Below are 23,805 nucleotides of genomic sequence, written 5' to 3'. Positions count from 1 at the left end.
GTGTAACATTATCCATGCCAGGTGGACAACAACTACAACCAAGTCAGACAGCATAAGTGTAATCCACCAGATCCTCCAGGAAGGGGAAGGGGACAGGAGGGAGGGACGCAAGAATGTAGGCGAAATGGACTACAAACATGGAACGTTATGGTACGTACATAACTTCTTTATGTTATGTAGTCCTATCTCACCATAATTCTTGCTGGATGGGACAGCGTCCCTAGCACTTTTATCCCGGGTGGCTCAAGCGAAGAGACTCTTCAGCACAGTGGACCCAAAGGATGACCTGTCCCAGGAGGCCAAATCCAATTTGTAATGAGTGACAGAGGTATGTGGTCTTGCCCAAGTAGCTGTTGCACAAATGCTATCAGTTGGGAGCCTAGATCTAAAGGCACATGAAGTCAATACTGCCCTCGTTGAGTGGCCTTTTGCTTTGTTAGGTAACTGTTTGCCAGCAGTCTGATAAGCAAAGGAAATGCAATCTGAAAGCCATTTTGAGATGGTAACCTTAGAAACAGGCAAGCCTTTATTTTTGTCCAAAAAGGAGACAAATGACCTGATTTTCTAAATACTTTAATCCTGTGTAGGTAAAACTTGAGAATTCTGTGGATGCCTAACTCGTGTAGCCTGTATTCCGATTTATTAGAATGATTTGGAAAAAACACTGGTAGCTCAATAGTAGTGTTAAGATTATATTCTGAACATACCTTGGGAAGAAAGGAAGGGTTAGTTCTAAGTGAGACTCTATCCTTCTGGAAAACAATGTCAGGAGGTCAAATAGTAAGAGCTAGCTACTAAAAATAGTGTTTTCCAAGATAATGTCAGATCCGATGAAGAAGAGGGTTCAAATGGGGAAGAAATTAAGGATCTGAGAACTAAGTTTAGGTCCCAGGGTTCTGGTGGCTGTTTGATTGAAGGCCTGAGAAGGAGAACTCCCTTCAAAAAGGTTTTTCACAAAGAGTGGGACATGATAGGATTTCCCATGTAGCCAAAATGATAATTAGAGATGGCAGCTAACTGAACTCTAACCGTAGCAGCCGCAGCTCCTTCATGAAAAATGGAGGCAAGGAAGGACAAAATGGATTCTATAGGAGCTGTATAGGGATCTAAGCCTTGGTTTAAAGACCAAATATAGAACCTTTTCCATTTGCTGGAATATAATTTCCTAGTGGAAGGCTTGTGAGAAGACATCAGAATGTGTTTGACTGAAGGTGAGAGGGAAACTTCAGCAGCCATGCTGTCAATTTCAGGGTCTGGATAGTAGGATGGAACTGCCCCGACTGATGAATCAGGAGGTCTGGAGATGGTTCGAGAATCCATGGTTCCTCCAAGAGGTAGGGCCACAGGAAAGGAAACCAGACTTGACGAGGCCAGTAAGGAGCAATGAGGATCAGGGTACTGTTCAATTGTTTTGCTTTCTGTATCACTTTTTGAATGAGAGGAAAAGGAGGGAAGGCATAAAGGAGACCTGGAGGCCAATCATGGACTAGAGCATCCCTGGGTGACATTCCCGGATGGGGAATTAGGGCAAAGTAGTTTCTGCATTTGGTGTTCAGGTGTGTGGCGAATAGGTCACAGCAAGGCTGGCCCCATCTGTGAAAGATCTCTTTCGCAACTTCTGAATTCAGGGACCACTCATGAGGCATGAGAATTGATCGACTGAGATTGTCTGCTATCACACTGGACTTCCCTGGGATGTGCGTTGCTACCAGAAAGTGTTGAGTGTCCATCACCCATTTCCAAACTCTTAAGGCCTCTCGACAAAGCAGGTAAGATTTGGTTCCCCCTTGCTTGTTTATGTACCACACGATAGACATGTTGTCTGATTGAATTGCAATTGTCCCGGTGGCAAGAGAACTGTGAAGTGCTTGCAATGCATATAGTACCCTTCTCATCTCCAGAACACTGATGTGCAAGTGGTTCTCGTGGTTTTGCCAAGTACCTTGGACTGTCATTCCCAGATAATGCCCCCCCCCTATCTGAGAGGTGTCCATGGTCAAAACTGCATTTTATTTGGGGAGGAACAAGTGGACGACTTAAAAGAAGTTGCTCTGTATACAACCACCATGTCAGATCCTTCTTGCATGAGTTTGTGATGAGAATCTGATGTGACAGGGGAAGATCCTGCATTGATCATTGGGCAAATAGTATCCACTGAAGTACTCGCATGTGCAGATGGGCTAGAGGAACTAAAAGAAGGGAGGAAGCCATAGTCCCTAGAACTTGAAGGACTACCCTGGCCTGAACTTCGTGACTGTTTAGCAAGGATCTGACTTGGTTGCACAATGATTCTACTCTTTCTGGTGTTAGTCTTGCTGTCATGGTGGTTGAGTCTATTTCTGAGCCTAAGAATAGAATGTGCTGCGATGGAGATAAGGCTGATTTTTTTAGGTTTACTGTGATGCCTAATCTGGCACACAAGGATAGAGTCTTATCCCTGGTTCTGATTAGTTGATGCTTGGTGGTAGCAGCAAGGAGCCAATCTCAGGTGAGCTGTTACCACTGCCATGCATTTGGTGAACACTCTGGGGGCTGTAGTGAGGCCAAAGGGCAATGTTCGAAACTGAAAATGACTGACTCCCAGCCAAAAGCATAAGTGTCTTCTGGAGCACCTGTCCATTTTGATGTGGTAGTACGCGTCCTGAAGATCTATTGAGCACATCCAATTGTCTTTCCCGATAAAGGGAAATATCAACTGCAGAGTGATCATTCGGAACTTCAATTTCTTTACAGACTTGTTAAGTTTGGTGAGATCTAGAACTGATCTCCAGTCCCCTGTCTTTTTTGAAACTAAAAAGAATTGTAAGTTCTGGATCCTATTTGCTCTGTGGGGACTTCTTGGATGACTCTTTTTCGCAGCAACGAGATGACCTCTGATGTTGCACGGTCTAGTTGAATGGGTGGCATGTTTGGTAGAGACCAGTTTAGCAGGGGATTGGAAACAAAGGGAATCAGGTAACCTCTGGATATTATGGTTTGCACCCAATGATCTTGTGAAATGTTTAGCCAGGCGGTTGGGTACAGCGATAGACAACCCCCGACTGCCTCCAGAGATGGACAGTCAGGCAACCCTTCAGGGGCGATGGAAGGGATGATCAGGGAAAGTTTCTCTATCTCCCTGGTGTTGCGGACCTCCTCTGCCACTAGTACAGTGTCTTCCATTATATCCTCCCCCTCTGCCCCTAGGGGAGGGTAGACCTTGTGCCTGAGGGAGCCCTTTTTGGGATTTACGGAACCACATTTTCCCTCCTGTTTGACCCTTGGGACATTGGTGAAGGAAGACTTAAATGATTCCATGAAGTTACAGAGGCGCATCCAAGAATGACTTCTAAGAGAGATTCCTGCTGCGGCTGCCCTGCCCGCTCCATCCACTGCATAGGAAATCATCCTCATGGTGGAGTTAGCTATCGATGTAAGGGCGGAGAGCTGTGTAGAAACCTTATCTGTGGATCCCGAAGCTACTGAATCCTGAAGGGTATCTCCCAACTCTTTCAGGAGATCCCTCTGAAGTTGAGTAAAATGGGAAAGTTAATTCAGTGATTTTAAGGTAAATCATGCTGAAGAGAAGGTACTTTTTCCATATCTATCCATCCTGGACTCCTTGTTAGGAGGATTGGATTTGGTAGATGTCTCAGACAACTCCTTCTTGGTGCCCCCTGCTACCACCATAACATCAATGAGAACCCCTTTGGAAAGAAAAGACTTATCTTCTGGTGCAGTCATGAATTTGTTTGGCCTCCTCGGGACAGGCTCCACTGTGTCTGGGGAGGTCCACGCTTTCTGCGATATAACCCCTAAGAGCTGGTCATAAGGCAGTGTCACCCAGGAGGTGGAAGGTTGGGAACCAAAGGCCTCAAGATACACTGATTCATCCTCAGTAGCGTTAGAGGTCTTCCAATCACTCCTCTGTCTGAGGATTTCCAGGATGTCAGAAAAGGAGATATCCTCAGAGGGGGATCTAGGGGACCCTTCTTACTCCTCCAAATCAGTATCACATGTAACAGACTCAGGTGAGTCAACATGCTTCCTCTTACAAAGTCTCTTCCGAGGGAGCTCTCCAGTGGGATAATCTGGGCAGGTCTCAGAAGAGGGTGCACCGCCATTGGGAGCTGCTTGAGTCTCTGGTTCCCAACACTCTGGGGGTGACGGGGGAGAAGAGGTTGCTGCCAGCTGCTGGTGGGATATTGGGTCCAAAGGTATGGCTTTGGCAGAAGACAAATCCTTCTCTATTGCTTCAAAGGCCTTTCCCCCCACTCCAAAGATGACCTCCACTCTGAGGAGACGGATGGTCGGCTCCAAGCAAGGGGGAATGGCTCTGAAGCAGATGTGGGAAACGAGCTGATTCGAGCTAAAGCACTGAGAGGGAGGGTCGGTTCTGAAGAAAACCCAGGATGACTATCTCCCTTGGAGATGACTTGAAAGCATCAGCTCCCAGATCCCTCGGCTCCAGACTGAGCTGCCGAGGACAGAGCTATTGGTTCTGAGGAAGCAGGAGTAATTCTCGGAACCGAAGGATCCAACATCGAGGAACCCGAAGCGATTGGCTCCAAGAGCGAAGCAGTCGGAGAAGGGGCAGTGTATTGCAAAAGGGTCAGCTCCGAAGCCTTTGGGTCCAGAGGGGCAAATTGTCTTGCCAGAGCTGGGTCAGAGAGCAACCTTTTCACCACCCGCTCGATGTCCTCATCTGAGAGTGTCTTGGAGGATCGGGTGGAGACAGAAGGCGATTTCATCCTCTCCAAAATAGGAGATCTCAAAGTAGGTGAAACAAGGTCGATACCAGGTAACTGTCTCAGTGCTGAAGGTTGCCCTGGCACCGAAGAGACTGATGGCACTGAGACAGAAGAAGAGGCTCCGTCACTTTGGACTTTTTCGAGGTTCTGAAGCTGGAGCTGAAGGTTTTCATTTAGTAGTCTTGGCAGCTGTCTGACAAGTTCCAGCTGTTCCAGGAAGGAACTGGTCATAAGCCCCATATCTATTAATTTGCATCTCCTCTCATTAAGAACCTGAGTACTGAAGGCATGGCAAAAGGTACAGGGTTCTTGTAAGTGGGCTTTGCCTAAGCAGTACACACAGCTAGTGTGACTGTCTGCCAATGACATCTTCTGTGAGCATTTATCACATTTTTTGAATCATGAAGGACGATGGTCCTTGTGTTCTCTGTCTTTTTCTTTAGATATGCTAACAAGAACAAGCTAAAGCTACCAGGAAAAAAGACAATGCTAACTATTCTAACAATACTAACATACTACTGAAATAACAATACCAACAAACAGTAAGATAGAAAAGTGGAAAAGATTCTTTTTATTTTTATTTATTTATTTATTTTTTTTTAGGAAGAAACACTCAGGGAAGAAAGGCCCTCTAATTTAAACGATCAGCTATGGCCCTCTAATTGAAATGGGCCATACAATCCTATGGGAGGGAAATAGGGGTCAAACACTCAATACAATCACACAAGAAAGGTATTAAAAGATGAAGAAAAAGGTGGTGAAAAAAAAAGAAGATTTAGCAAAAAATCTTTTACTTAGCTAATGAGCCAGTAAGGAGACAACCTCGAAGCTTTCATGGCAAACGAGATCTGGGGAATTGCTGTGAGGTACCATGGGATAGGGGTTAGCCTCGAGCCAGTAAAAGCTCTCAAGCTTTAGTATCATCCGAGTCGGAGCCGAATATCGGCTCCAAACCCATCCAGCAATAATTACGGTGAGATAGGACTACATAACATCTACTGTTTTACTGTTTACTTGTTTTATTGTGGAGCTTTTCTCCCTGGGTCTCCACTGAAAAAAGGCAGCTTGCCTACCTAGTTGGACTATCCTGGTAAACAAATGTAATAAATAAATAAATATAAGTAATTCATATTACCCAACACACTGAGGAGTCCAGCAAGAGTGACAACAGGTAAACAATTAATAGTTTTTTCAAATAAGTAAAAATTCATCACTTGTCAGTCTGTTTCCTCCTACTGTAAATGTTCATAAAATGCTAAGAATACACTGCTTATCTCACATTAGCTAGTATACATTTTTTTAATAAACATGTATTTAATATCTACATCTGAGTTATCTAACAATTGCTAAGTAATGGTGTGACACTCTAACACCTATTCTTTGATTGAGATGAAGTACTACCTGGACAGAAAGTTTTCAGACATGCAAATCATGGCACAATATCAAATTTGTGTAAGGTTTACAGAAAGCCATAATTCTGGTGCTCACTACCGGCTACGTTCCTGCCTCCCCACACTTGGGTTAGAGGTGTTTTAGTTCTATGCTAATTACTTCCCATGTGTTATACATTCTGTTGACATCTGACAGGGACATACAATGGAAGATATCTTGCAGTTTTATCTTAATACCATTTTTAATACTGTATAACTTAGCTCCTACAGGAGGAATTATACTAGATCTGTGTTTTACTGTTAACAGCTCAGTACCATTTTACTGCAAGATTTGCAACACAATCTATGAATTCAGTATAGCAGCTGGGGGAAGGGACAACTGGTGCTTTCCCATTTGGCATCACAATCTTTTATAACATGTACTTACTGGAAGATATTAAAGCCTCATTTAATATTGTGAAAATTGTGACAGAAGATGTGTATTGTACTGTGCTCACCTGAATATTACCACTAGCGTCTATGTACCTGCTCTTCTCTCTCCTTTATCTATGCATAGCATTTCTAAACCCCTCCATTCACCTACAAACTCTCCTGCCTATGGCACTGTAGTACAGGCCAACCTTTCACTGAATGGCAGCTTTTCAGGCCTCTGTCACTACTCAGCAAATCATCCCCACTCAGCGTCTGAATGACAGTGCAATGCATCTACGTTATAGCCTCTTCTGTGTCCCCTCTATTTGCAGTCACTATAGTAGTCTTGCTATTAATTAATTCATTCATTCATTGCTTAAGTGGGCAAACCCAATAGACACAAATGTCTCTTCAGGGTAACCTAAGAACACTGTCTGGTTAAATGACTTGATCACAGTCAGAGGGAAAATATGGGCTGAGGCAATTAAACCCTGAACAAGGGGATGAACCTCATTAGTTGCTCATAGCTTTAATCCTCTATACCAAACTAACACATCATTAATGCAGCAGCTGATCTGGCTAATGCCCATCCCCATTGTGATATCTGACATCAAGCATGTTAATACGGTAACACCAGCCACAGATGGTTTAAAGGTTCATAGGTTAGTACTAGGTTAACTGCCCTTGTGAGCCATTTTAAGCCTAGCCAATTATCCCCTGTGAGATTCAAACCCTGTACCTTGTGTTTGCAAGGCAAACACCTTAACCATTAGGCCACCCTCCCACTGCCTCTTAGATATCATTCTCTTGTACTTGGCTAGTCTTACAGCAAAGTCTGACCTCAGTGGGGTGGAACAAAGCTGGATTCAAATGGATAGTTCATCAAAGGAAATTACATTATTTCAGAGTACAGCAGCCTTGTTGGACAGTGGTATGGAATTTGTACATATAGCTGATAGAAATGGATAGTTTTTGAGTGCCAGAATAAACTATAAACAATAGAAGAAAACTGGACAAAACTAATTAAGAAAAAAAAATAGTCAGAAATATTGAGGTAAAGAAGACATACCTACTGAAACCCTGAAATAAGGCAGCTTAAATATAAAACAACTGTATATAACAGATACCACACCGGAGTGATCATAAGCAAAATAGATTGTAGAGTGCACTACTTAAACACTAAATGGTAAACTAAACTTAGTGGCCTCAAAGGTAAAAGACAGGCAACCATTGCAACTCCTTTAATTACTCACCATAGTCTATGTGTCAGGTAGAAATGTGGACGTTTACAAATGAGAATATGGTACTGCATTAAACAGGGTACATTCTGGGTGCCAGTTTTGGAATGAAGAAAACAGGAATGTAATGCCATTCAATAGACTGCAAAATATAAACTTATGGAATTAATTTTGGGGGGTTGAGTAGGAATAAGTAGCTGTGCTGGCACAGAATACTGTGAGGATAAGCACACTGCACAAATGGAACACTCATGAGAAATAAGATCGCCAGCAGCCAGGCAAGTAATGGTCGAACCTAAAACACTGTTTTAGATGAAACAGCAGTTAGATATTCCTAGTTACACAAAATCAGCCAGATTAGAAACTCCTTATTTACCAAAACAGCAGAACTGGAAATGGAAAAATGTATAATTCACCAGAACCTGTGACATTAGAGATATACACTGCAACAGAATCAATGGAATTTTAATCTCTCTAATTCTACAGCGACATGTGGGAATAGATGCAACTACAATATCAGAATCATTAGGGTTAGACATGTCTATTTACCAGAATAAATATGATTAGAAGTTTCCACTGTCTCTGAATTAATTAGATGAGAAATGCCTAATTCTCTAGAATCTGTGCACCTTAGTAATGGGTGCTAAACCTAACACTGCTCCTTCTTCAAACCTCAACTGTTCACCTTACCTTAAAAATAAAAAACCCTTATCATAATATCGGCACTACACATGACACACTTGGACACAGAAACACACACTAACACCACCACATCTATCCTTTTACCTGACCCTGACCATAAAATATACATACTGCCACACAAACATACAACACCTATCCCCAACCTTAACTCTAACTCTGTCAAACACACACACATACACACAAACCCATTCATCTGTTTCAACAAAACATAGTCTTGACATTTTGACCTTTCGGCTATCCATATGTTTGATGTAAAGCACCAACCTTAGCACTCTTCAACCAAACAGATGTTCAGCTCTATGAAGGGAACCTATATATATATATATATACATTTTTTTTCATCTTACCTTTAAGCATCTATAGCGAGACCACCAGTTATTGTAGAGCCCACATTCTGCCTCTCAGTAGTCATCTTGGGATTAGTGCTTCTGTTTTCTCCTGGTGAGAGAAGGAGTGCAGTTACATTATTTCCTGGAGACTGCTGATCACCAGAAAGCTTAATAACTGTTTTATAGGTGACAGCTTAGAATATGTGCTTATATTCTGATCCTGGTGAGAGTAAGAGCAGAGTGCATTGATTCCTGACTTTTTCTGGTTGGAGAGTGAGTGTCTGTGCTTAACATACCTGATTGGTCTGGTTGCTATTCGAGGCATCCACCAGAAAAAAGGCTACAAGCCTGCAGACCCTTGCATCATCTGGGACAAGACTGTGGATCACCAAACAGGCTGTGGCCTGCTTCTCTTCTTGGGATTGGTGCTAAAACTAGCTAGTTTTAGCTAGAACTAGCCATTTTTTTTAGTTTCAGCATTCAAAACTGTTTCCTTGTGCTCAGCACTTGCTCAGAACTCATTGTAAGCACTAAATAAACTACAAATTACTATAGCACTCGACTTTCCTCACTTATCAAGAGGAAAACAGTTCTTAGTACTTAAATGAATAAGCACCTATCCAGGCATGTCCATGGTTCAGCTCCCAGTGTTTTCTCCTGTTCACCTGATGAATCTGGGCATCTTGGGGCAATGAAGCAATTGCCTCATATACACTGACAACCCTCTCCACCTACCACCCAACATTACAACCTGTGAGAGATGCACTTATATAGCCAAACTGGAAGCCAAGCTCTCTCCAGCCAAGACTGGACTAGATAGTCAAGAGGAGAAGGTTAACACCTGCACCACACCACACTCAACACATAGTCCTTTAAAACCCACACTACCAATACTCACACATAGAAACACAAAGTACACACCCACATTGACGGAGGCTCTCAATAAAAATCTGCCCAAGCAACAGAGACCTCCCAAGCTGAAACGCAGATAACCACCACCCCCCAACACTACCCAAATGACACATAGCCCACAAAATGTGTGTGCCACTCAACCTCAGCCCATAAGGGAAAACAACGTACCCAACACACTAGTCATAGGTGACTCTATAGTCAGGCACACTGATGTCCAACTCACCAGACTAAACAAGGAGAAAGTTACTGTCAGCTGCCTGAGCACTGAGGAAGGATACTTGATATCTGAAAGCTTTGCTGCTATTAAAAGTGTTTTCTGTTTTACTTTGGTGTTAGCTGCTTTGTTGTTGGAATTTTACACCTTTACTCTGGATGGTCTTTTGTTTCGTGGTTATTTAGCTGCCTGTCGGGTGCCAGGATCCTCCACATAACGCACGCACTCAGGTCACTCCACAACAAGTATAAATATGACTCTGTCATTGTCCATGTTGGTGTGAATGACCTGAGATGCACCTCCCTGGACTACATGAAAAGAGACATGGAGGAACGCTCACATTTTGTAGCCCAGGCAGGTATGACCCTAGCCCTGAGTAGCATCCTGCCATCGCCTAGAATGATACCACAGTACAAGGACAAAATGATTGACTTCAACAATTGTCTAAGCTTCTGGTGTCATTCTAAGGGGAACCAGTATCTGTCTGCCTGGGACGACATGGTCAACAGACCACAATGCTTTGCCAGAGATGGCCTGCACCTGTCACCCCTGGGATAATGGATACTGGCTAAGGCTCTTGCCACCCCTATAGTGCTTTTTTAGGCAAGGTTCAAATGCTAAATTCACCACCGTAACAGGTACAAACAAGTAAACTCTGAGGGTAATGCCACTGAATGCTAGAAGTCTAAACCTCAAAATGCACTCACTCGAGGCACTCCTTAAAATGGAGAACATCGACATCTGTGCAGTGACAGAGACGTGGTTCAAGGCTCCAGACAGCATCCCTGCATTACCAGGCTATAATTCATACCACACCTTTCAGCCACCTAACCTGGACCGAAACACTAAAGGTGGAGGTGTGTCCATATTCATTAAGGATATCCACACCTCCAGGCTAGTTGCTCAACATAATGCATCCAAAATTATCCAAGTGCAACTAACACTGGGCAAAACTGCAATCCAGTTTGTAGCTTGTTACAGATCCCCCACCATGCCCCAGGATTCCCACTCTTAATTTCATAAGATACTGGAAAATATTAAGGTACAACCCAATACCTTAATTATGGGCGATTTCAACTACCCCACCATCAGCTGGGAAAACTACTCATGTACCAACTCCTTCACTCAATGTTTTCTAGAATTAATAAATTCCAACGCCTTGGATCAGCTTGTCCACACCCCCACTAGCGGCAGCAATATCCTGGACCTGGTCATTACCAATATGGGTAACCGGTGTTCCACACCAGAGGTCAACTCCTCGCTGGTCAGATCCACCACAAGCTAATCATCCTAGACATCCATATCCCAACCCCCACTCCCCATTAAGGAAACCACCACCAAAAACTACTCCAAAGCCAACTTCATGCTTCTTAAGACAGAAGTGGCAAACGTCACGACACCCATGCAGATGGAAAATAGAGGTACGACTGCTGAATCTTACACAAATGCAGTGTATAAGCACATACACGAGTGCATGGATCGTGCCATCCCCAACAGAACCAAGACACTATCCTTCAAAAAAAGGACACCAATCTGGTGGTCCCCTGCCATAAACAAACTCTACAACAGAAGGAAGAAGCTGTTGCAAAAAAGAGTAAAATCCCAAGATTGGATGAACTCCCTGGTCAGCCTCAGCAAGAAACTGAAATCCCTCATAAAATCTTCCAAAGCCAGTTATGAAAATAAAATCGCCACTGATTCCAAAGACAACCAAAAAGCATTCTACAGATATATCAAGAATCTCAATGGCAACACTCAGATCTGCTTTGAGCTACAGCACAATTGCACTAAATATACAGAACCAGCCGATATTGCCAACATCCTGGCAGATAGGTTCAGTGCTAACTTTACCCCCCCTCACCCTCCAAAGGGCTTATCTTAATACTGGAAGAATGCAAAGCCCCTGTAATCACAGATGAACAAGTAAAGACTACACTCTCCAAAGCCAAGAACACAGCATCCATGGGACCAGACAATATCACAGGCTGCGTATTGCACAAACTACAGAACAAACTGGCACCCCAAAGTACCATGTTCAATCATAGCCTCACTTCAGGCTATGTGCCTACTGAATGGTGCACAGCGACGGTCATCCCACTGCACAAAAGGGGTGCCACCACGTAAACTACCACCCTATTATCCTGACGAGCCTGGCCTGCAAGGCCATGGAACATATCATCTTGGAGCTTATAAACAAAGACATAGATAACCTCCAACCCCTGGACCCCTCTACATTTGTGTTTGTAAAAGGTAGATCCTGTCTACTAAACCTGACTGACTTCTTTGAAGCAGTCACTCGAGCAGTAAACGAGGGCAAGGTAGTGCACACAGCCTATCTTGACCTCACCAAGGCTTTCAATACCAACACCCACTCTGGAATTATAGATAAACTCACTAAACTGGGCATAAATCCCTGTGTCACAAGATGGGTGGCCAACTGGCTCACTGACAGAACCCACACAGTAAAAATAGCCGACTCCAAGTCCGACTTCAGACCAGTGATGAGTGGAGTACCACAGGGTTCGGTCCTGGGTCCTCTCCTGTTCGGCATCTACTTCTCTGAAGTGCAGGTCAACACAGAAGGTCTTTGGCTAACAAAGTTCGCAGATGACTGCAAACTGGGATCCATAATAGAATCACCTAATGATGCAGACATTCTACAAAAGGGCCTCACAGAGACAGATGCTTGGTGTCAAAGTCATGGCCTCAAGCTCAATGCCAAGAAGTGCACTGTCATCCCCTTTGGGAAAAACTTGGTACCCATGAAAGTACAGTTTTGTACCTACCATAAATGTAGATGTTCGAGTGTTCACACTGCTGCAGTCATTACACTTGGGTTATCCTGCCGTCAGGCGATCCTGCAGTCGGCCAGAGTTCCAAAGTCTTGGTCCGGCGTCAGTTGCTGTTGCTACTTCCCTGACGTCAGTGCGCCAGGGGTATATAAGATGCATCCAACGCCATTTTCTTCAGTTTTTCTTGCCCCAGATGTCGGGTGCTCCCAAGTAGGTAGGCAATACATATTGCTAAAACATATATAAAAAATAAAAACAATACCTTCAGTTACTAGCAAATACACCACAAAGGTTGTATAGGATAGAAAGGTATAGATAAGTCCAGCTAGGACAGAAGGGATGGAGGGAGGGTAACCTGGACTGCAGCAGTGTGAACACTCGAACATCTACATTTATGGTAGGTACAAAACTGTACTATGTTCATCGTGTTACACTGCTGCAGTCATTACACTTGGGTAGAATCCCAAAGCTGAGGTTGGGTGGCTGGTCTATAAAGAGTTAGGATTGGCTATGAGGCCCTGCAGAACTGCAGTGGCAAATCCTGCTCTGGATTTAGAGTAAAGAGGCAAGTGGTAATGCTTGGTAAAGGTGTGCACTGAACTCCAAGTTGCAGCCTCCAAAATTTCCTTGGTTGGTACTCCTCTGAGAAAGGCTGTTGAAGTGGCTGTTGCTCTGGTAGAATGCTGCCTAATGTTATTAGTGACTGATTTTCCATGCTGTGTGTAGCAGTAACGAATACAGTGTCCTATCCATTTGGAAATAGTCTGCTTTGAGATAGCCTTGCCCTGTGATCCTGCAGCATATGCTACAAACAGTTGCTCAGTTTTCCTGAAAGCTTTTGTTTTGTGCAAGTAGAAACGTAGCTGCCTGTGTATGTCCAAAGAGTGCAGAAGTTTCTCCCCTTTATTCTGGGGGTTTGGATAAAAAGTTGGCAAATGGATGGTTTGGTTAAGAGCCACACTAGATACCACCTTTAGCATAAAGGTAGGGTTTGTCCTTAAAGAAACCCTGTCCTGATGAAAAATTATAAAAGGTTCCACTGCCATTAATGCCTGTAGCTCTGAGACTTTGTGCTGAAGTTACTGCCAGGAGCAGAGCTGTTTTCCATGATAAAAATTTTAGATCGGCTGTATTGGCTGGCTCAAAAGGTGGCAAGGTCAGTTTTTCTAAAACAAAATTGAGGTCCCAAGTTGGTGTTGGTGCTCTCCGGGGTGGTCTTATGTTTTTAGCCCCTCTGAGGTACTGCTTTAGCAAGGGATGAGAGAATAAAGGAGGATCCGTGTTGTAATGTGCTGAAATGGCAGAGGCGTGGATCTTAATTGATGAGAAGGATAGGCCTTTGTCCAGCATCTCAGTTAAGTATTGTAAAATCTGAGGAATGTTTGGGACAAGAGGGTCAAGGCTTTGAGCCTGGTTCCAGGCACAGAATCTCTTCCATTTTTCTGAGTAAGATTTCCTGGTGCTAGGCCTCCTGGCCTCCAAAATGACATCCATAACAGCTTTAGAGAGAGGTGTTGCCTGTTTGACTAATGAATCTGCCATGCAGCCAGGTTTAGGGTTTTGAGCTGACCATGCAGGATCTGATTATTTTGTTGAGTCAGAAGGTGTGAAATTTGAGGCAAAATCCATGGTGGGCCTTGAGCTAAGTTCTTTAAGATTGGGTACCAGTGCTGGTGTGGCCAGTCTGGAGCAATCAGGATCATCTGTGGTTTTTCTTGTCTAGCTTTTAGGAGTACCTTTGAAAGGAGAGGCAGTGGTGGGAAGACATAAACTTTTAGGCTTTTCCAGCTGAACGAAAGAGCATCCACTTTCCATGCTTGTGTGTGGTAAGTCCTTGTGCAGAATTTTTGTAGTTGGCAATTCAGTGGGGAGGCAATTTTTGCATTACCATGCTGAAGATTTGTGGATTCAATTTCCATTCGTGAGGGTCCATGATATTTCTGCTTAGATCGTCTGCCAGAGTATTTTTCTTTCCTGGCAGGAATTGTGCTTGCAGATGAACTTGATAAGTTAGAGTTGTGTTCCACAAGGTCATGGTTTGCCTGCATAGGGGGCAAGAATGAGTGCCCCCTTGCGTGTTTATGTACCACATTATTTTGGTGTTGTCTGTCTTTAATAATAATTGTCCTGGATGCAGAAGGTCCTTGAAAGCTGTTAGGGCATTTTGAACAGCCAACATCTCTTTTTGATTGATGTGAAGATGCATTTGGTCTGTGGTCCACTTGCCCTGAATACATTTTCCTGCCATGTGTGCTCCCCAGGCGTAATCCGATGCATCTGTTGTTAGAGTCTGCCTGGCTGTGGGTAGAGTGAAAGGCTGACCCTTGATGAGGTGATATGCCTGTGCCCACCATCGAAACTCTTGTTGTAGGCAGGGAATTATTGGTATTACTGTTTCTAAACTGTGAGAGTGTTGAGTCCAAACACTTTTTAGGTATCATTGTAATTTCCTCATATGCAGTCTGGCATATGGAATTAGTAGTATGCAGGATGCCATGAATCCCAGGGCCTGCAGAATTTTTCTTGCAGGGAGATGGGACTTTTTTGCCAGTAATTGAAAATATTGAGTCAGTTGTCCTTGTTTGTCTGGTGTGAGATAAGCCATCTGGGCCATTGTATTTAAGCTGGCACCCAGGAATATTATCTGTTGTGAGGGCACTAGTTTCGACTTCTTTTCATTTACTGTGTACCCTAGAGAAATTAGCAACCTTTTTACAAACGCCAGATGCTTTAGAAGAATGTCCTCTCTCTCTGCTTGAATGAGGCAGTCGTCCAGGTATGGATATATTTGAATTCCTTTTTGTCTGCAAAATGCAATTACTGGTGCCAGGCACTTTGTAAAGACCCTGGGCACAGTAGATAAGCCAAAGGGCAGTGCAGAGAATTGGTAGTGCATTGTACCAGCTTTGAATCTGAGGTATCTTCTGCAATCTTGTCTGATAGGGACATGCAGGTATGCCTCTTTGAGGTCCAAAGTAACAAGCCAAGCTTTCTTGCCCAGCATGGGAAGGAGCTGCTGTAGTGTCAACATCTTGAATTTCGGAACATCCAGGTAAGTATTTAGAGTTGAAAGGTCTAGTATGGGTCTCCAGACTTTGTCCTTTCTTGGGACCAGGAAGAGTCTTGAGTAAAATCCTTACCCTTGTTCATGCTGTGGTACTTTTTGAATAGCTCTCATGTCCATGAGGGCTGAAATTTGTTTTTGAGCCTCTGCCCATTGATTTAGTGGCAGGTTTGGCATTCCTTTTAGCCTTGGTAACGTGTGAAAGTAGAACCTGTAACCTTGAGACACAATATTCAGAACCCATTTGTCTTGGGTGATTGTTTGCCAATTTTGAGAAAAAAAGTGCTAGTTTTCCCCCTAAGGGGGCTGCCAAAAGGGAAGTGCTTGGCATACGAAGGGGGAAGTCATTGGGACTGTTTCCTGTAAGGTTGAGACTTGTCCTCATCTCCTTTTGGGGTTGAGGAACCCCACTGTCATTGTCTGTTAGAGCCTTGGGGTTGAGATCTGCCTCTTGGGTGTCTGTATCTGCCTCTCTGTGGCCTGTCTGACACTGGAAAGGACCAATTCTTTGTAGGCCAATTTCTGCTAAATCGAGGCGGCTGTACCTGTAAGAAATCTTTGACTGTTTGCATAGATTTAGCTTTATCCTCCATTTTCTTTAACATCTCTTCTGCCTTAACACCAAACAAGGTATCATGCTGTAAAGGAGCATCCAATAATTTTCCCTTAACATGATCAGGTAAACTCTGTTCTTTTAACCAAGCATGTCTTCGAATCACAGAACCTGTAACTGCGGCTCTACAAGAGGCCTCTAAAGAATAAAAACCACATTGCAGAGTATGTTTTCCCACCTGTTCAACTGCATGCAATAAATCCTGCATTTCTTTATAGTCAGGAGCTTCTGAACTTGCAAGCATTTTCTGTTTTAACTGAGCCATTAAATATTGTTGGTACTTAAGCATGTGAAACTGGCAATTTAAATCCCTTACTGCTAAAGTTGCAGAAGTGTAAACTTTCTTCCTCCATCGATCCAATGCTCTAGAATCTCTGTTAGAGGGGACTGGATTTTTTGCAATGGAAGCCTTAACCCATTTGGGACCCTGGGAAATGGTTTCTGGGTCAGCAGAAGGGTTTTTATAAAGGAAGTTGTAAGAGTCAGGGACTCTATAATACCTATCTGGCTTGGCTGGTGCAGGGGGCAAAGAATCAGGAGATAAGCTGGATTCAGAGAACACATCATTCACAATATCTAACACAGGTGAAATAGCCAGGGGCCTGTGCTGAGGCAATAAAAGGAAGTCCCTGAGCCTTTTCTTGGATTCTGAATAATCCTGACTTTCCCAATGGAAATGCTCCCTCATGGTATGTAAAGTTTCCCCAAAAGAGTAATCCTCAGGAGGAGAGGCTGAAGAGATAGAGTCTTCAGCATCAGAGTCCTCCTAGGGGGTAGAGAGTATCTCTGGTCTGAAGAGGAATCAGAGGAAATGGAAACCTGATCAGAGGAATCATAGTCTGTATCCTGCCTAGGCCTTTTCTCAGGAGGGGGATGGGAACCCCTGATTAGAGTAATGAGGTCTTCGGCCATTTTGAGCATCTGTTTCTTAGGCATGGAGGACTGTCCAGGAGAATGCTGTACTTGCTTCTTTGTCTTTAATGGTGTTTTTGTCTTGGTTGTTGCTTTAATGGTAAGTTGTGAAGGTCTGAAAACACCCTTAGAAGCCGATGCCTGCTCAGCAGCTCCGGACCCATCTGAGGGATTAGTTTCTGTAGGCCCAATACCTTGAGTTTCCAGAGGCCTAGTTGTCTCCACGTGGGAGTTGGAGGCGGCCTGTGGCTCTGAGGTAGCGGGTATCAGGGGCTGCGAAAGCGCCTCACTGAGAACCGGCGAACCGGGGACTGGCCTAGAAGAGGCTTCGTCATCGGTTTTGGACCTCGGATGCCTGTCTTTATCCTTGTCTTTGCGTTTTTTAAAAATTGCGGTCGTCGGTTGTTCCGACGGCATTGTATAGTTGAACCTTCAGCCAAAGTAGTGCAAAGCAAAATCAAAATGTCGTTTTATAGTGCGTTTGTTAAATCTAGCACAAAACCGACAACTAGTGACGTCGTGGTCAGGGCCTAGGCATGGAATACAGTAAGAGTGGAAGTCCTTATGAGGTATTTGCTTCCCACAAGAAATACAATTATTAACTTTTTCTGACATCGGTCTGAGGCAAGGAAAAAGTTTCCCCAATGGGGTACTTAGCTTTATTGAAGACTTCGGATCTGAAATTCGACTTCGAAAATCTCAGGAGTCGGCCAACCGGCACTTGTGAAGTGCTTTTGCTTTGGGCACCGCGCGGCAAGAAAGACTGAAGAAAATGGCGTCAGATGCATCTTATATACCCCTGGCGCAGTGACGTCAGGGAAGAAGCGATAGCAACCGACGCTGGACCAAGACTTTGGAACTCTGGCCGACTGCGGGACCGCCTGACAGCAGGATAACCCAAGTGTAATGACTGCAGCAGTGTAACACGATGAACATCTACCACATAGGCGGTAGCTCACTAAACACTGAAAGTGTGATGAGACCTTGGGACACAGGTGGACAGTAGTCTCTCCTTTGATAACCACACCACCACAGTAGTCAGGAAATCCTTCTACATGCCACACCTCATCACAAAAGGGTTCTCCTCTAGAAAAAAGGAGGTCATTGTTCCCCTTTACTCATCTCTCATCAGACGCATTATAGAGTACAATGCCCCGTTTGGCATGTATCTCACAAGACACCTACAACAATTGGAAAGGCCACAGAAATACCTCACTAAGAGGATTCCTGGCTTCAAACTGATGCCATATGCAGACCATCTCAAAAAACTCCAGTTGTACTCCATCGCATATCACCTACTCAGAGGCGATCTCTGCCTAATATACAAAGCTATGTCAAACCAAGAGCTGTGAGACATGCTACACTTAAAGAAATCCCAATCTCTCTGAACCACACGCTCCAGCGACCTAAACCTTGTCACCACAATAAACAGAACATGCTGGAGGGATAGATTCCTGTCCCAGAGACTTCCCATACTCTGGAACAAACTACCCATTCATGTCAAGCAAAGCTCCTCATTGGCCCTCCTTAAGAAAAATCTTGACGACTGGATGGGAAATAGAAAATTAACCCAGGGGATCACTTCTACGGCACTGCTTGACAGGGGCACAGGAAAATAATTTTCTTGGGTGGCGAAAGCCAGAGAACCTTTTTGGCTAGGCTTATATAGGCCCCAGGGCCGATAGCCTAGTACCTACCTGTGAACCTATGGATATATATATATATATATATATATATATATATATATATATATATATATATATATATATATATCTATATACACACATACATACATATATATGGAGGTTATGTCAGATGATTGACTTTTCAGAAACTCGATCTTCATATGGTTGAGACCATGTTCGACTTTCCAAAAACTCAATCAAAACAAAGCAACAACAATCTGTATGTGTGTGTATCTAAATAGCTATATCTATGTGTATATATATATATATATATATATATATATATATATATATATATATATATATATATATACATATGTATACATGTGTGTGTACCTAAATAGCTATATCTATGTGTGTATATATATATATATATATATATATATATATATATATATATATATATATATATATATATATATATATATATATATATATATATATATATATATATATATATATATATATATATATATATATATATATATATATATATATATATATATATATATATATATATATATATATATATATATATATATATATATATATATATATATATATATATATATATATATATCTATATATATATATATATATATATATACATATAGCTATATATATATATATATATATATATACATACATATATATGCGTGTGTGTGTGTGTGTGTGTGTGTGTGTGTGTGTGTGTGTGTGTGTATGTATACATGTAAGGACATGCACACACAAATGTATATCTAGCAGAAACAACAGACTTGTTACCTAAACTTCCTTGACCCCAGGAGATTCAATGCAGACAAAACATTTTTTGTCTAACATTGGCCAAATTCTGCTTTTATGTACCCATTTAGTTGACCAATGAAATATTCAGACAAATTTATTTCCAGCATTTAATCTCTGTGGAGCTTAGATATGGTTTTCAGATGTATATTTTTTAAATAATAATTGATTTTTAGAGAACTGTTTGGGCTGCTGTTTGTGATACTGTAACATAATGGGTTGCTATTTGTGATTTTCTGATAACAGATTTGATATATATGCTTTGCCCATACAGGTCTTTGATAAACTGTACCCTTTTATTTGTGTAATTAATCATTTATGTAATGCATAAGTAGATGCATCCAAATGAACCTTTATCAGTTACTGCGTAGAAAAAATGCAATAAAAGTTATTTCAAATGAAACATAGTTACAATCAGTACCACACAACAACGTTATAGTAGTAACCTAACAAATATTAGTTTTATCAAAACTCTGTCAAAATGCCATAATCAAAATTATGTAGCTAAACCTTTCAATCAGTTTTTAAATTTTCATGAGAAAAGGTTCTTTCAAAGCTCTGGTATATTCTGGGGCAGATTCCAAAAGACTTTCTCTTAGTTTATGTGACTTACTGTGATGTAAGCCTTTTCCAATTCAGAAAAAACTTGTTCTTGGTGTAAGTGAAAAACTTTGGTATAAGGTCTGTCTACAAACAGGCTTATGCCAAGGGCCAGATTCCAAAAGACTTACTCTCGGTGTAAGTGACTTATTCGGATGAAATCACTTACACTGAGAGTAGGTCTTTTGGAAACTGGCCCCCAGAGTAAGCAAGCTATAGGTATGTTATATCAAAGTAAGTCACTTACACCAAGAACAAGTATTTCTGAATTGGGACAGGCTTACGTCAGAGTAAGTCACTTACACTTAGAACAAGTCTTTTGGAATCTGTCTCTCTGTTTAGTGTATATTGTTATATTCTATATTTTATATGTCATATTCTATACTTCATATTTTACACATTTGTTATACTAGTGGCCTATGTCATGGCTGAAAAGTGTTTTTGAATGAGCCCTCCTACCAGGTTACCAAACAAACACATATATCATCACAGTATGGCACTTACTGATGATCTAGGATATAGTTAGAGATCTTGTAAAACATTCCCAAGAAGTTGGCATTATATATAGTTATATGACAAGTATGCCCCACCATAGTAATACATTTTAATTAAGGCACTGAGACTAGGTAGGCATGTTACAGACATACAGAAGGGCAATGAGTTTTAGATTCTAGGACCAAAAACTTAAAAAAGGTTTTGCTGTCCTGTGCAGTTAGTTTCTTGGTAAAAGGCAGGATCATTGTTGATGCCCTGCAAAGGTCACTTCACAGACAACTCGTAGTAGAAACAACAGCTTTGAACCTGTTATTCTCAAGTGGTGAGGGACAGGCTCTTAGGCCTGGAAGAGGACAACCATTTAGGAACATGTAATCAACTAAACTGGGTGATTCACAATTAGTTTAAATTCAATTACAGATGCTATCTTATAAAAATGAAGGACTCTAGATTTCAGGAAGTAAGAGTGATAAAACAGAGTCATGGTACAGAATAATCTGACTGAAAGCTGTGCGGAAGAAGAATGCAACTACATGAAAACTGAGGTCGTTCTACGTTAACAAAAGGCCTCAGTAACTGTCCAGGATATTTTTTAAGCTTTGTGCTCCATCAAAGCATTTATTGCAAATAGGATACTGGATCAAGATAAAGGTCTGATCAACTCTCCCCTGGATTGCTAGCCACAGTGGAAGTTCTATAGGGAAGGTAGATATGATGGTTAACTTGCTACTGCATGTGAAGCTTCAGCTCCATTCACATCTAATGACTTGCACTACACTGTGGCTCCTCAAATGGTGCTTTATTCCAGGAGCAGGACTGGCAGGCTTGCTGCAATGCTTATTCTCGGTTTTAGCAGTTTCTAGCCCATTCACAAAGTCAGGAAGATCAGATTATAGTGTGGCAGTAATAAAATGTTAGGTGAATGCTGAGTGGCCAGAGGAAATGTCAATATAAAGCAATATCTGCTGGAAGATGTACACCGTCTCCAAAGCTACATTAGTTATTCACTTTACTTGTAATAAACTAAATTATCTTCTTTTAAGGAATACACTAAATGCAGTGATATACTACATGCTGTATGTTTACCACAAAGGTAATGCTATATACTACCTGTGCTGTGGTGTTTCTGACTTTGCTTGCATATTTAACAGTTTGTCATACTTTCTATTTTATTGTCCACATTAGGGAACCAAACATTTTCCTTCCTTACAACAATTTAGTTTTTACAACACCTACATAAATATTTTGCGCAAATTTTGTGTATCTGCTTTGTAAAGGAGTAGGGATGTACTTTCCTGATGTTAGAATGGTGATGCCATCATTTCAACATTAGTGCCTCTTAACTTTGTGGGTAGTTTAATCAGTCTTAACACCCTGTACCAGGCATCATTACCAAACTGTTGGTTCCCCTTCTGTAATATGGAATCTTTTCCTGTTTCTTCCCCTGCCTCTGCAAATGTGACTCTTTAAGAACTGCATATTCTGCTATCATATTTGCTCTTTCTTTCTGCTAAGCCAATACACTTTATCTTTTCCAAACTTTAAAACGGCTGTTTAGAGAAGTAATCTGCAAGGCATTACCATTTTTATTTCTTTTTGGAATTGTCTTTTGTATTTTTAGGATTTGTATAAGGCCTACTGATTCTTGCTGTAGGATAACTGACTATACAATCAAATCTGCCCTGCAGGGCATGGATTTTTTGTACCCAGGTTGTATTTTTATTTGTAACTAAAAACAAATAAGGTACCGAGCCTGCAAGGCTGGAAAGCAAAGTATAATTTATTAAAACAAAACAAAAATACAGGTAAGTGCTTTCGTGATTTGCTAATAGCTTCATCATTTATTTGTATTGAGACCTACTTGAAAGTATCCCACTAATGTAACTTGGTAATGGCTCAATATTCTATGTTTTAGCATTTGTAAGTGGTTACCAGAAAAATTACTGCACACTGGCACTCTGTTCTGTGTTACATTCAATCTGTGAAATGTTCTTTACTCTTTCTGATTTTTATCTGGCTTTTTTAGTGTCTTGTACACTGTTGATTGCTTTAACTCTAAATAATTCTGTAATGCTTTTGCTTACTCTTCCAAAATTTCTAGTGACTTTCCATGGTTGAGCAGTTCCGAGAAAAAGAATAAAGTTAGGGATAAGCAGCATAAACAAGGTAAGAAAAGACTTGGTGATAGCTACGATGACCTAATTTTATGAAAGCAGTAAAGGCAGACTGTAGATTACTAGGGGTCTATATTACATACTCAACGTTTAATAACTTCAAACACGGAATGTTCGTACCATCCTATTTGAAGTTAAAAAACTTCGACTATGAATAAAAAACAAAAAAAAAAAAGAAAACAAAACAAAATAAACTGTTGTAAGTAGGGGGGAAAGCCCCCCTGTGCCCCCCCACACCACCCGCTACTTAAATATACCAACTCCGAGATCGCACCACATTGAACAAAACGGAAACCTCCCCTTACAGAGATTTAAGTTGAAACACTCGAACTTCTGCAAATTCGAACTTATGGTGTCGACCATATGAGGTTCGGACTTGCAGAAGTGCGACTATGTGATAGGGACCCGATTACGGGGATGTCAAGGAAAAAAAGGATCATCTAACTATCGTCTGTACAAACAAGAAGTTATTGTCACTGGTGTCTGGAGTTGATAAGACCACCATTTCCAGTGCTGTCTGCATTTTTGTAGACCACATGAATGTAATGCCATAGGGTAGAAACAGGTTAGTTGAAGGCATCAGTATGGTGCAATGCTATTGTCATCAGAAGCAATGGAAAGAAAGACTAAAATTACTTAATAGGCCCAGTCTATAGAAAAGAGGTGGAAGGGGAACATGGTGCAACCATCTGAGTACCTCAAAGGAATTCATATCATTCAAGTAGATCCAATAATTTGAAAAAATATAGATGTATATTAT

General features: G+C 41.8%; 1 long non-coding RNA gene across 2 annotated transcripts in view; it reads right to left on the bottom strand.

The window, feature by feature from the left end:
- Positions 1-23,805, bottom strand: part of LOC122787294 — a 620,810-nt gene that overhangs the window by 319,072 nt on the left and 277,933 nt on the right. The window contains exon 4 of one of the 2 annotated variants that reach the window (XR_006362561.1): positions 8,870-8,910. The exons of the other annotated variant lie outside the window; for it this stretch is intronic. This is a non-coding gene — a long non-coding RNA (uncharacterized LOC122787294). Of the gene's footprint in view, positions 1-8,869; positions 8,911-23,805 lie in introns of those variants that run through there. 2 annotated transcript variants of the gene reach the window in all.

Source organism: Protopterus annectens, chromosome 13.part0 (genome assembly GCF_019279795.1).
Source record: "Protopterus annectens isolate FY-2018-M chromosome 13.part0, PAN1.0, whole genome shotgun sequence".
In the NCBI taxonomy this organism is placed as follows: domain Eukaryota; kingdom Metazoa; phylum Chordata; order Ceratodontiformes; family Protopteridae; genus Protopterus; species Protopterus annectens.
The sequence above is the reverse complement of the archived record's forward strand: the minus strand, read 5'-3'. Positions and strand labels throughout refer to the sequence as shown.